The sequence below is a fragment of the Meles meles genome, chromosome 1, assembly GCF_922984935.1.
Source record: "Meles meles chromosome 1, mMelMel3.1 paternal haplotype, whole genome shotgun sequence".
Classification (NCBI taxonomy): domain Eukaryota; kingdom Metazoa; phylum Chordata; class Mammalia; order Carnivora; family Mustelidae; genus Meles; species Meles meles.
Window position 1 is genome coordinate 178,392 of NC_060066.1, and position 15,042 is coordinate 193,433.

The window sequence follows — 15,042 nt, forward strand, 5'->3', positions numbered from 1 at the left end:
GACCATCACCGGGTGTTTGATGTGTTTTCTTAGCCTCTTTTTTTTTTTTTTAAGGATTTTAAAAGGAGAGCAGGGGGAGGGGCAGAGGCCAAGGGAGAGAATCTCAAGCAGACTCCCTACTGCGCAGGGCATGAGGTGGGGCTCAAACCCAGGGCTCTAAGGTCATGACCCGAGCCAGCCGGCAGCTCCCCTTACCCTCTTTTTAGTGCACAGTGTGAATATTTATTTGACAAATTGTGCTTGGAGCGGTGTGCCCGCGGCTTGTTGCTGCTTGAGCACCAGCCATCTTGGGCCGTTTATGTAGCAGCCGCGGTTGTTGCACATCTGTCTCCCGCGTCTGCCTCCCCGCGTCTGCGCTCTTGCTGCTGGCCGCCCAGCCGACGGGCGCACACGTGCTCTTGCCCGCTGACAAAAGCCGGGGCTGAGGTGGACGTTCCCTGTCGGGGATACTGGGAGTCGGGGGGGACTGTTTTTAATCGTTTGATTAATCACTCTTGTTTTCATTTAGATTTCTTGGCCTTTTAGTGAGTAAATTCCCTGGAAGTTCTTATACCAGTTTTTATTGGGTTTGTAAGCCTCTGTGTTGAGCTCCAATCCTTTCTTTTCCTTACTGTTTCCTCCATCGTAATACAAACCACGGGTTTTTGGTGGTGGGTGAGCAGGGGAGAGGTGAGAGGGAAACTGCGTCTTCGAACTGAGAAAGTGAAATACTGATCTTTTTTCCAGTTCTTTATTTCCCTTTAGTTATGAGGTTTTTGATATGAAAAATACATGTCCCCTATGGCCAAAATTAGTAATTAGAAAGGCCTTCTCCACTCCAAGATTTTATAAAACACTTTTTTAAAGATTTTATTTATTTATTTATTTATTTTTTTTTTTTTTAAAGATTTTATTTATTTATTTGACAGAGAGAGATCACAAGTAGACAGAGAGGCAGGCAGAGAGAGAGGGAAGCAGGCTCGCTGCTGAGCAGAGAGCCCGATGTGGGACTCGATCCCAGGACCCTGGGATCATGACCTGAGCCGAAGGCAGAGGCTTTAACCCCCTGAACCACCCAGGCGCCCTTACAAAACATTTTTTAGGGGCACCTGAGTACCTCAATGGGCTGAATGTCCTGGGCTGGAGAAGATACCCCAGCTGTGAACCCACTGTAGAAGCCCTGATACGGAGTGCTCCTGAAGGGTCGAGGGATGGCCCTGAAGCGACTGCGCTGTCCACCTCGTAGAAGTAGAAGGACCCCAGTGAACGCGAGTGCTAGGCCCCAACCCAAATCCCTCACCTAAAGCTACTGGCTTCAGACTTCTTTGATTCTGGAACTGAAGCTCAACCATTCTGCTCTCCTCCATTATTTGCGGTGAGCACCAAAGCCTAGCCTGTGGGGGTGGACAGAGGGGTTTGGACTCCTGAAAAGTGAAATTCTCAGAAGACTACAAGCCACTTGCAAGAGCCTAAGGTGTCATCGGAAAACACACCAGTAAAGAGGGATCCAACCTGAATTACACCAGCCACCTCTCCTTTCTTTCCGCTCCTGACCCACACCTGCCCTCCCAGGTGCGCCCACTCCCTCGGTCACTGTACCCCGCGGCTTCATCCTTCCAGGAAGTCCTTGTGCGTGCTGCGCACCGGTGTATGATGATGAAGAAGGAAGCACGGCCCTGACTTCATGGGACACACAGACTGTGTCCTCCACCTCTCAGAAGTGGATGAAAAGGTGGGTGAGTCCGGGGCGCCTGGGTGGCTGAGTGGGTTAAAGCCTCTGCGTTCGGCTCAGGTCATGATCTCAGGGTCCTGGGATCGAGCCCTGCATTGGGCTCTCTGTTCAGCAGGAAGCCTGCTTCCTCCTCTCTCTCTGCCTGCTTCTCTGCCTGCTTGTGATCTCTCTCTGTCTGTCAGATAAATAAATAAAATCTTTTTTTTAAAAAGGTGGGTGAGCCACACAGTGGACTACTGCTCAGCATCACAAGGCATGCCGTGTGGTGACAGACAGCAGCTACACCAGCGAGTGGCACGTGACAGTCACTATGTTGTTCCCTAACACCAGCGCAACATCCCGGGTCAACCGGACTTGGACAACAAGGAAAAGAAACACGTCCTGATTCGTGAGACAACATAGATAAGCCTTGAAGACATTATGCCAAGTGAAAGAAGCCAAGCACATGGGGCACCTGGGGCGCAGACGGTAGATGCCAGCTCGGTTTCAGCTCTGGTCATGATCTCAGGGTCATGAGTTCAAGCCCCAGGTCGGGCTCTGCACTCAGCACAGAGTCTGCTTGTCCCGCTGCCTCCGCTCCTTCCCCTGCGCACTCGCTCTCTCTCTCCCTCTCTCCCTCTCAAATACATAAATTAAATATTTTTTTACAAAAGAAGCAGGCACAAATGATGTATAAAATCATATATGATTTCATTTATGTGAAGTCCAGAATAGGTAAATACATACAGACAGAAAGTAGGTTGTTGTTTCCCTAGGGATGGGGCAGATAGTAACATTGGGGAGTGATGGGAAGGGGTACAGGGTTTCTTTTGGGGTTAATAAAAATTCTCTAGAATTGGTCACCGTGATGGGTGCACGCTCTGTGACTGTATTAAAAACACTGAATTGTACACATGAAGTGTGTGAATTGTGGATCAGGAGAGCTGCTTACAACTGTAAAAAAGCTAGGGCACCTGGGAGGCTCAGTTGGTTGAGCTCCTGATTCTTGATTTCAGCTCAGGTCATGACCTCAAGGTCTTGGGATCAAGTCTTGCATCGTGCTGGGCAGGGAGCCTGCTTAAGGTTCTCCCTCTCCCTGTCTCCTCCCCCACCCCCGACTTTAAAAATTTTTTTTTCCTTTTGAGCAAGCCATTCGAACCTGAGAATTCTCCAAGAAGGGAGAGTAACGCATTGATCAAAAAAGAGCTAGAGGCTGCGGAGCTGCCAAGGCTGGAAATGGAGGAGGTGGTTTCTCCAGTCGCTAGGGGCCAGGGCGGGGTTTACGACCTCCACCTTGACCTCCAGAACTACAGGGAAGCCCACGAAATGAACAGGGGACGAAGGAATTTGTCATCCTTCGGGACAGAACGGAAGCGTGTGCTCTGCAGGACGGGATGAGGCGAAACAGTGAGGTTTGAGCAGATCTTCAGTCCGTGAGTTCGACCCTAGAGCTGCGTCAGGGAAGGAAGCAGTGATGTGACAGAGACACGCCAAGATGCTGCTTGTTCTCGTAGTGTTTGGGATCCCAGGCAACGAGGACATGAAGCCAGTACATGGAAGCTCGTGTACGGTGAGTAACCAGTAAGTAGCTATTCCGTATGCCATTCTGTGTCCTCTTTTTTTTTTTAACATTTTATTTATTTGAGAGAGAAAGCGTACACAACCGGGGGAGGGGGGCAGAGGGTCAGTGGGAGAAGCAGGCTCCCCACTGAGCAGGGAGCCCGATGTAGGGCTCAATCCCAAGACCCTGGGATCATAAATGGAGCTGAACGCAGACGTCCAACTGACTGAGCCACCGAGGCACCCCTACTTTTTTATCAAGTTTATTTATTTATTTATTTCTATTTTTATCTCTACACCCAATGTGGGGCTCAACGCACAACGCCAAGATCATACGCTCTTATGACTGAGCCCACCCGCCGCCCCGATTCTACTTTTCGTTTGAACATTTCTATTAAAACATACGTTCAAAATGCGGACAGATACTAGGCAAATGAGATACTTGGGGCATGTCCCCTTCCAGGAATGATGCCGAAGCTTAACCCTAACCCTAACCCCAACCCTAACCCCCGCACGTGCCAGCAGCATTTATCAAAGCTGACAGCGGATGGGCCCTTTGCAGAGCCAAGTCACTGTGGCAACCTGGGGCCCCAGAGCAGGATCAACTCGGGGCCCAGAGCCTCTGCAAACTCACAGGACATCAAGGAAGGGCAGGTTGCAGACTGGCCCAGGATCTCTAGGACGTCATGGGAACAGGCAGGCCCCCAGCTCAGCACAACACCCAGGCCACAGGCTCCTGGGAGACGTGCTCTGCGGCCTCCGTCCCAGAAGCTAGACACCCAGCTCCGATGTCCAGCCTTGCCCAGTGCAGACCACACGGGGAGTCACGGGTCTCCCAGAGCACAGGCAGAGCCCATTCTGTCCCTTTCTCGGGAAAACGCGTGCTGGCACAGCCGTCACACGAATGACTCCGCAGTCATTTGGTGGAGCCAAGTGCTGGGCCCCAGTCCCCCACTCTGCCTCCAAGGCTAGCCCAGGGCCACTGCATCACATGCCAGCAGGAGCGTGGAGAACATGCTCTGAGGTGCTGAGTTCCAGGCTCAGGGACCCTAGCCAAGGGCGGGAGCTGGCCCTCACCCTCAGGATCGCCTGGGAAGGGTGAATGCTGGTCAGCCTCCAGCTTAGGGAAGTCACAGGCACCAGAGCAGAGACAGCCTGTGAAGGTGGCCCTCCACACCGCTGCCTTGAATCACGATGTCTACAATCCGCTTTAAAATGTTCCAGCAAAGGGGCGCCTGGGTGGCTCAGTGGGTTAAGCCTCTGCCTTCGGCTCAGGTCATGATCCCAGGGTCCTGGGATCGAGCCCCGCATCGGGCTCTCTGCTCCGCGGGGAGCCTGCTTCCCCCCGCCCCGCCTGCCTCTCTGCCTACTTGTGATCTCTGTCTGTCAAATAAATAAATAAAATCTTTAAAAAAATATTCCAGCAAAAATGTGGGGGGATAGCTGACAAAGGGTAGCCACACGGTAGTAGCTGTTGGGGTTAGGGTGTGAGTGTGGGGGTCTGCTGTTCTCTGCACTTTTGTATAAAGAATAATAGGGCACTTAAACGTTTTTAAAATGAACACCTCCTCCACCCCCACAACAAGCCCCAAACAGGAAGGAACACATCTTTCCCTGCACGTTTATGCATTAGCACATAACGCGTGGAAAGAAACACGGGAGGATTCTACTCACTCATTCACTGGTTTACCTAGAGGGTGAGCTGCAGAAGGAGAGATGATAGATGCTGTTCTTAGTTAAAAGTGTTGTCTTTTCAGAAACAGGCACGCAGTCCTTTTGCAATGAGACATTTAAGGAAGAAAGAGAAAATCACCACTACCAGGAGATCCCCTGCCTAATTTAAAACAAAGTGACATTGCCCCCCGAGAGTCACAACAGCACGTCGCTCTTCATAGTCCTCCTTGTGGGAAGCCCTGAGCCCCCTGGACAGCCCAGTCCGCCCTCCGGAGCCGCCTCCCAGCGCTGCTCCTCTCAAGCCATCAGCCTCTTCCCGGATGGCCTTCCTGGCCTCAGGCTCTACGGGCACAGTCCGACAGGAGTGGAATGCCAGCCACCGCGGTCATTTCAAAGTCACGAGTCACACACACACACACACACACACACACACACAATGAAAAGAAATGGGACTAAATGTAACCACGTATTTAAGCTAACACGTCTAAAACACCATTTGAACACGTAACCAGCGTAACGGCTCTTGTGAGACGTCATCCGTGCGCGTTCATATCCGGCCTTTGCAATCCCGCGCTCGCTTCGCTCTTCCAGCACGTCTCAGGCTCAGCTCACGCGCTTGACAGCGGCTCAGGGTTCGCGGCCAAGCCGCTGGGCAGTGTGGATCAGACTACAGGCCTCCCCGGCCCTCCCCCGGCAGGAGCCCTTCCCCGCAGCCGTCTTCCCTGGGGGCCGCTGCTTCCTCCACTCTCGGCTCCAGACTGATGGGGGCAGAGGCCAGCATACCCTTTGTCCCTCAGGAGTTAAATCAAGGGGCCAGCCAGCAGGCTCTGGCCATCAGGTCTCCTGCTGGAGACTTCAGCACGACTGGTCCCAGTTAACCCGGATTCCCCCACAACAGGCAAAGTGTCGGTTCCCACTGGGGGCAGCAGCTGCCTCTGACTCGGACCAGACACCGTGCGGGCGGCCCTCGGTGTTGAGGGTGGTGAAGCCCCTCAGGCTGGGCCCACAGGAGCCTCCTGAGGCCACCAGGGGGATGAGGTTTCCAGTCAGAACTCAGACCTGAAGCCAGACCACATCCTGGAGAGCTCTAGGAAGGGATTCACCTCATTGTCTGAAGTCTGAATTCTTTTCGAGGTTCTTAAGATTTTAAGTGGTCCCTATACCCAGTCTGCGGCTTGAGCCTGCAACGCTGAGATTAGGAGCAGCTCGCTCCCGCAGCTGAGCCAGCCAGGTGCTCCTTTTGAACGTTTTCTAAGGTGCCGGGTCTGGTTCAAGAAAAAACTTGCGGTGAGCTGAGGAGTCTGGCCAACGTCTCACCTGAGGCCAGAAGTGCGTGTCGTGGCACCACGTGGTGTTGGTCTCTCCCTCTGAACTTTATTTATTTGAGAGGGAGAGAGCGCCGCAGGGAAAGACCCCTCACTGAGTGCGGAGCCTGACGTGGGGCCCGATCTCGCAACCCTGAGATCAAGACCCGAGCCAAAACCAAGAGTCCAACACCACCCACCGAGCCTCCCAGGCGTCTCTCATCCCTCCCTCTGAACCTTAAAAACAAGGAGGCTGTCAGCCTGTGGGACACTGACCCCGGACCGCCTGTCCCCATCCTCCCCTCCTGCCCAACGTCACACCCGGGCCTGTGCTCAGCCAGAGCCGACACCCTCCCCCCGGCACACCCCCTCCCGGCCCCACCCAGCCGCCGAGATGGGAGGCAGAAGGGCTGTGGGTAAGAGGCGCGGGCCAGGCTGCCCCAGCAGCCCAGAGGCTGGTCTCGCGGGGCGGTGGCCCGCAGGAGCTGAGGGATGCGGGTGAAGCTGGGAACCGCCACCGCACAGGGACGCGCTGCGACGGACCCGGAGCTGTGCCGGACCCTGGAGGAGCCCCGGTGAACCGGACACACGGTCCCTGCAGAAGCCCAGGGCTCCGGGGTGCAGCGCTGCCCGGTCCGCAGGGGGACGCCGTGTGCCCTGGGTGACCGCCACACCGCAGCGGCCGCTTCCCTGCCGGTGGGACCCGCGGCGTCTCCCCGCAGCCCCTTCCTCGCGGATCAGGCCTCCCAGGCCGCGTGGCTCTGTGGCTCCGGAACCAGCCCTTGGCAATGCGCTGCCCCGCGCGGGGCCCTCAGGACCCCCGGCCTCGGCTTCTGCAGCGCACAGGCCCGCCCGTTCTCAGCACCTACAACAGGCATGGAGAGCGGATCAAAGCACAGCCGGCTGCCTGCTGGGGAGAGGGGTTCGGCCCTCAGGTCGAGAAGGAAGGAACGAAGCCGGAGCAGAACTGGGCCTCTCCAGTTCGGGAGGCTTGGCCTGGTGGGGGCCAGACCGTGTGGAGGCAGCGGTTGCCTGGAAAGATGGGGAGGCTCCGGTGGTCTCCTCCCGCTTCCCTGCACCACCCGCATCCCTCTCCCTGCCAAGGGAAAAGGGTCTTTGGGGAGATAGAATGGGGCCATGGAGGACAGCCAGGGAGACGTGCTCTCTGGACCCTGCCACCGGCTGCCTGTGTCTGTGACCAGCTTCCTAACTTGGGGGGCCGAGCCTGCTTTGAGGGAAGACTGTCGGGAGGCAGGGGCTGGGGAGAAGCTCGCTGAGGACAGACACACTCGCGTTCCAGAGATACCGCAGATACGGGCCTGGTCCCCCTGACCTCACCCGCCGAGAACACAGCACCCCACCTGCAGGAAGCACACACCTCACTTTCCCTCTACCTGCACCCCTGAGGTCAGGGCCAAACTCGAAGCTTTGGAGCCAAGTTTGCTTCAAAATAGTCACCCCAACAGATGTTGGGGAATATCATCAAAATGATGTGACCACCAACTGCCCCTGGGCGGGACCTGGATGTTCACAAGGCTCTGCCCTGCTCCCCGGTCCTTGGCATGTGGGCTCCCCTTGCCTTTCCTGCTCCCAGAGACGGCCGCAAGGCCAGACCTTTGAGACAGGGACGTGATGTTGAAAACACCTGCACCATGTGTGTGTGACTGGATCCAGTTAGGGCCTCTTTTTACAGATTGTTATTTTTATTTATCGATTTCTTTTTCATTTGGGGCAGGGGGCTAGCAGGAGAGGGAGAAAGAGAATCCCAAGCAGGTTCCTGGCCCAGCACGGAGCCGATGTGGAGCTGAGATCATGACCTGAGGCGGAACCAAGAGTTGTATGCGTAACCGAGCCACTCAGGGGCCCCGTGGTTAGGGCCTCTTTATAAACTTTTAGGACTGGGTGGGTGGGTGCAGGGATCCATTCATCTTGCCGCCTCCCAAGACAAGTTTCGTGTGTAAGTTCCCTTTGCTAATTAAAACTTCCCCTCCCCACCTCAGTGGCCTTCCCTATTTCTTTGGTCTCTCCCTGTCCTCTGCGCACAGGGCTGGTTTCAGATTATGCTGGAGAAGTTCCCGAGAGGGTTGGGAATCAACAACAGCCAGAGGGCCCCCAAGCCCCGTGCCCCACCGTCGGCCTGGCTGGCTGCACCCCAGGGACGCAGCAGTGCGGGTGACACCGGGCTCTCCAATGCCAGGCTGGTGTGTGTACCCACAACCTCGTGAACGGGGCAAGCCGCTGAGGCTTCCGTGAAGGCAAGTGAACCTGGACGATAGGCGGGGAACCTTGGACGTGCGTCTGGTTCCAGCGGCCAGCTCCTGCGCTCTCCGCTGTTCTCACCCACTTGCACTCCTCCAGGGCCTGCGACTTCCTGCTCTGGCCTCCACTGACGATCCTGGACCCTCCTCAGGCTTCTCCTCCCCATCCAAGCGATGCCAGCCATGATGTGTCTTGAGGTCTGAGCTACTGGCTGAGGGTCTCTGCCCAGATGCTGGCAAGTGAGCTCCTGATTCCATTTTCCAAGACACCTTGGAAAACTACCCGTTCCTGGGCATGCTGGGATCCAGAGTCTCCTCCCCAATCCAAAGAGTGTCAGGAAACAGCAGGCGAATCTCGGCCGTCCTCACCCACAAGCTCCATGGGCAGTCTGACCCCCATCCCTCTGTCCTCCTGCGCCGAGCCCTTCTAGCCCTTCCTGGATGCCTCAGCGGGCCCGCCAGCCTCCCGCCATCCTGCACCCCAGGTCAGGCGTCACCCCGGCCCCGACAGTGAACAGACAGCTCCCCTCCATCCCGCGTCCCCGCGCCCCGCCAGCCAGGCTGCCGTGTTTGGTCAGTCGGTGTTCACAGAGCAGCTGCTCCCAGGAGCAGGACAGACAGGGTCTCTGCTCTCACCAGTTACAGGCTGTTGATGGACCTAAGCCCTTCCCCGCTGGAAACCTGGGAAGGACCTACTGCTCATGAAATCCAGTTCCCGTGTCATGGACGGCTCGCAAGACCCGGCGTCCCCGTCCCCGTCCCTGCCGGAGCCACCCCTCCCGCTGCTGCCGCCCTGCCTGGGTGACACGGTTTTGCCGTCAGCCACGCCGCCCTCTTCTCAGGCTCCCTGACGCCCACTTGAGAAGATCCTCCAAGGCCACGTGAGCGGATCCCTCACAAAGCCAACCATGGCTCCGTGGGCGAAACACCACACCCTCGTTTGGAAGCCAGAGGCCGAGCTGCTCTCAGGTGAGGTGCCGTGTGGCCCACACTTTGTGCCCGGAGCCTGAGCGCTGGGCTCCCTGCATGGCATGGTGGTCGGCATGCCTCGCCTGGCCCAGGATGCACGCCCAGTGGACATCACGGTGGTCGTGCAATCCCGGGTCCCCACTGTCACTCCCGTGGGTTCCAGCCCGCGGTCCGTAAGGCAGGGGCATGGCTGCCCCCAGCCTCCTGTCTGCCCCACATCGCCCCGTCCTCACAGCTGTGGCCTGGAAGGGACTCAGGTCAGCATGCTTGTTCTCGTCCCCTCAGCAAGTGTCTCTCAGAAGCACTCTCTCCCCGTTTCTGGCCAAGTGAGGCTCTGTGGCACCCCCCGGCTTCAGCAAGGGGTTGGGCTGGGGTTTGGCGGCCAGGAGTCCTGCTTGAGAGACACAAGGGCTGGTCTGGGCACACCCAGGGTGGCCGGCCTCGTGGTTAGAGCCAGGACTGGGGCAGATCTGGGAAGTCCGCACTCTTGTACCCAGCTGGGGATGCCTGTAGGACACTCATGGGACAGGAAGGGGCTTCCCAGATCTCAACCTCGGGAACTTGGGAACTCATCCAACCCTCTCTACCTTTAGCCTTAGGACTTCTGGAAGCCTGGGTCGCCTGCCGTCCTCCCCCAGTGAGGCCACATACCCACAGTCCTGCAGCCTCACGTCCCAGGAGAGCTGCCTCTGATGGGGGCCCAAACACCGCCACCCCTGGCCGGTGACTACACAGCCCCCTCCTTGAAGGTCATGGGGTCCTGAAACACTGGGACTCTGTGGGCCACACAAGGCTGGGACAAAGCTTCTGACGGGGGGCGGAGCCAGAAAGACCCAAAGAGCCAATGCACCTACAGGGCTGCAGCCCGACCTCAGAAGAAGTGTCTCCTGTAGGCCCAGAGAAAGAGTTCCTCACGTCTGGGGTGGGGCTGGCTTGATGCCCCCACCACGGGGAGAGGCCCACAGGCCCCTGGCAGTGGCTGGGGGTTGACCAAGGCTGGTTCACGGGGAGTCCTCTTGCCCTGCCCTGCGGCACAGTGGCTCGCGATGCCCTGCATTCACTCCCTGGTGCCCACGGAGGTGGTCTCACCACAGGCCATCTCGCCCCGGCTCAGCCTCACCCCTGTCATGCCCCCACACTCTCCCACCAGCCCTGCCTCTCCACGGCCACAGTCAGCCCTTGGGTTTGAGCTGCCTCTGCTCTACCTGGACACCAGCTCTTGGCGGGTCTCGCGTGCAGGCCCAGAAGCTCTTGAGGCCCCACTGGGGGGTTCTGGTGGGTCCGGCAGGGCCGGCCGAGTCTGCACATGCCCCTGACCCCTCCTGCCCCTTCGGCTTGTCCTGCTGCTCCACCCTGACCCCTGTCTGATGGTCCTGGTCTGGCCGGGGCGTACCCCGACCACACCACAGCCCCCCGAGGCGGACAGTGAGAGCGAGGGGCTGTGCCTGCCCACCCCCCAAAATACCCAGCTTCATTCCAAGACAAGTTTGCTCAGGAGGGACAGCCCCACTTTCCGAGAAGAAATGGGGGTGCCTGGTGGTTCAGTCACTTGAGAGTCCAGCTCTCAGTCTGGGCTCAGGTCATGATCTTGGGGTCGGGAGATCGAGCCCTGGGTCAGGCTCCCCACTCAGCGAGGTGCCCGGATGAGATTCTTTCTCCCTTCTCCTCCCTTCCTCTCTGCCCCTGCCCCAACTTACATGAGCATCGCCCACGCTCCCGTAAACAAATAGATAAGTAATAGGTAGATAGATAGATAGAATCTTGAAAAGGAAAGAAAAGAAACAGGGCCATGAGCCCAGCTCTGTAAGCCTGTGGGCTGCGTTTCCATCCCAGGCCACGTGTCTCCTCATCCAGCAGGACACAAGGCGCAGGTGCCGTAATGCCCAGGTCGCAGCCTTCGTCCCCTCCCGCAGACCCTGTGGACCCTGAACCCAGGTTTGCTCCCGTGGCCCCTGCGAGGGGTGGGAAACGCACCCGCACAGCTGCTGCCCTGTAGCCCTTACTCGCGGCTGTAGGGAACGGCCACAGGCAGCAAGTGCTCACCCCTCGTCCCAAACCTGCCTCTGGCCTACCACAGCCCAGCCGGCACATCAGGGGCTAGGTGCCTGCTCTGGGGGCGTCTGCATTTGGGCCTTTCACACTCCACCTCCCCAGTACACGTGTCCAACCTCCTGCAGAAGACAGCGAGGGGCTAGGTGCCTGTGTCACCTGCTGGGGCCTCCCTTTGGGGGTGCTGCTCTGCCTCAGCCCTGGACACTCTGTCACGGGCCGTCCTGGGAAGAGGCACTTGCTGCCGGAACACAACTGAACCCAGCTCAGTCATTCCACCTGCTGAAGCCTCTCGAGCTCTGTCACATCTAGAAACTGAAGTCGCCGCGCTGGGTGACATCTTGCCCTTCCTGCCAGCCCTGTGTGTGCAGGTCACCTTCCCCAGCTCCGCAACCCACCACAACTCTAGATCAACCTATAATCACAGGACCTGGGTCTGTGCGTCAGACGCTCCCGAGGAGCCATGTGGGGCCGACTCCCCCGTCCGATGCCTGGACGGTCCCTGGAGGACCCGGCGCCTGCCCGTTGTAGGAACTTGGCACATAAGGAATGGAGGGACCTGAGGTCCCCTCGGCAAGGCCACCTAAGCCCTGGCTGGATGGCGCTGAAGGCTGAGATGGACTTTGTGTGTGACGTCCCTCCCTCTGCTCTGTGCTCCCTGCTGACCCCAGCTCTGTGCACGGGGAGGGGGGTTTGTCTTTCTGTTTCGTTTTCTTGTCTCAGGCAGCGCTGGTGAGCCTCCATGCTCTTCTCCACAGTCAACGCATGTTTTCTACATGTTTGTAGCTTCTGCTTACAAAGCACTAAACTGGGAGAAACCAAAAGAGTGGAGACCTTCACCCTCAGAGCGAGGCCGTGGTGTGCGGACGTGCTGGCCGGCCCAGCAGGCTGCCCGAGGCAGCGCCGGGCCTCGGGAGCAGCAGGGACAGATGCTGTCATTTCAGCCAAAGAACCGGCAGGAGAAAATGTCTCAGAGGCTCCGACTTCTCAGAAGACGCCCTCTTTCTGCTCGGCACCCAGGTTCCTTGTCACAGGAAGATACCTTCTAAGTACAGTGCTCAGAGGCGTGGCGGCGGGCTCGCAGAGCATGTCTCTCACTTTCACAGACGTCGGGGAATCCCAGTGTGGCCACTTGGAGACTGGTGTCTTTTCTCCTCCCTCTTCTAAAACCAGAGAACACATCCCCTTATGGTGGTGGGACGTGGGAGTGTGTAGGCAGCCCTCCCAGGCAGCAAACCACAAATTAGACGGCGCATTTAATGACACACCGGCCCAACCCGATGAGCTGTCTGGAATCAGGCGGGAAGTGCGTGGTTGACAGTTTCTACATATAATTTGTCTCTTCTTGAATTTTTTTTTAAAGTAAGCTCCATGCCCAGCGCGGAGCCCAATCTGGGGCTCGATCTGATGACCCAGGCTGAGATCAAGACCTGAGCTGAAATCAGGCCTCAGGTGCTCCACCAACCGAGTCACGGAGGTGCCCTTTGAACCCTTTCCACATCTGTAATCAAAGTCAAGCCACCAGCCCAGCCCTTCCCGGTACCTTTGTCTGACCCCTCCTTGGCCGGTGCGAGTGATCAGCTCCCTCTGGGCTGTGGGGAGCTGCCCTTCCAGCAGGCAAAGACCCCATCCCAGGACGGCCCCCCTCAGGCCGAGTAGCAGAATCTGTCCGGGCCCCAGGTGGCTGTGGGCCTCACGGTTCGTATCTGACGGGGCTCCTGCCCCTGCAGATGGCACTGTCCTACAGTGACTTCCCACGGGTTTGGAGAGTCGAAATCTCTGGCAGCAGGAGAGCACTGCAGTCCAAAGCAGGCCCCCACCCCTTTACATTGTGCTGCGGGGTGCTGCGGGGTGAGGGCTGTGGGCAGAGCCGCCCCCTCCCCCATGCCCATGCCCCAACCTTGACCTCAGCACAGCCCATCCTCCAGAGGGCCCCCGAGCCCACTGGATGCTGAGGATAGAGCCCTAAAGCACAGCCAGGACGAACCCAGCCCCAGGAAGGATCTTCAGGGTCTTCAGGGTCTTCATTTCTGTATGAAACCCTCCACACTGGATCCCCGAATCCTCCGGTTCCCATGGATCCCCCTGTGGACGCAGCCCAAGTAGGAAGTCTGCAGAGCTGCCTTGTGCCAGGTAACCAGGCCCCTGCCCTGGAGGGTTCGCAGCCGTCCCTCCCCTAACTCCTGTCCGACAGCCGAGAGACCGCGAGCCGTAGACCATAAGGACAGAGTGCTGGGAGGTGGGACGCCAGGCTGACGGCCCTTCGTGGCCCCCGCACCCTCAGCCAGGACGTGGGGAGTCTCACCCTGCAGCTGAGGAAGCATCGGAAGCGGCCGGCGATTTTACGTTTCCTCTGCCCAGCGGTTCTCAAACTTCACTGCAGGTTAACGTCACCCAGGAACCCGATGTGATGTCCAGGCTGCACCCCATATACGAATACAGCCTCTGCGGGCAGGGTCCAGGCAGCGACCCAACACGCAGCCAGCCTGCAGAGCTCACGGCCACTGACGATGCACCGCAGCCTCCCTGAGCCCTCCCACCCTGGTCGGCTTGGGGCTGGCCGCTCGGGAGCTGCCCCTCTGCCCTGAGGCCCGGAGATAGCCGCTTATCAGTGACCCAGAGCTCGCAGCTCTCTGTGGGCCAGGAGGGGGACAGCCTGGGGATGGGCACAGGGAGACCCTGAAGTCTGTGCGGGAATCTAGGGTGGGTGGGACCTAGGGAGCAGCCCAAGCTGGAGGCAGGCAAAGCAGCTTGAATGAGCTGGCAAAAGGCCCCCTGCCTCCTGGTCACCACGCTGAGGCTGCACAGCCCCTCCCTCATGCTGTCCCCTGCTGCATGGGTCCCAAGGGGCAGGGCAGACTGGAAGACTCAAAGACCCCTTGAACTGACACGAGGAACTTCCCACAGTGTCTCCTCCTGGGGAACCCCCACCCTCCTGATGGCTCCCTGTGCAGGATTTGGTCCTGACCACCACCATGTGTCCCCAGGCATTTCTAGCCCTGCCCTAGGCGAGGTGCTGGTGCCCGCAGGGACTGTCCTGGCCTCGGACCTGGGTTCCGTGCTTGCTTGTGCACACCTTTGTCAACGGCAGGCCCTGCTCAGCCCCCAAGGCCCAGATTAGGCATCATGTTTCCCCCGAAGCTTTCCAGAGGTAGATTTGATTGACCGAAACATGCCACCTCTGTGTCCCTGTTGCACTTTATAAACGTCAGTGGAAGCACAACTGTTAGTCATTTGTTTGTAAAACCAAGATATTTGGGACCAAACCGCTGCTTCGCCACTTCCTAGGCATTTGAGCTTGAGCAAGTTGCTTAGCTGCCTCAGTTTCCTAAACGATACAACGGGGATAGTCGTACCTGCCTCACAAGGTGTGGAGGGTTAAATGACAACCTGTGAATACACTAGCCCACGCCAGGCTCTCTGGACGAGGTCACCAGGTGCTGCCCGTTTCCCACTTACCTCTCAAGTCCAGCCCTCCGTCGTCATATTCTAGCGGTGCCAAGACCTCTGACCGCCGGCAGAGCTCAGCTCGCCTCCC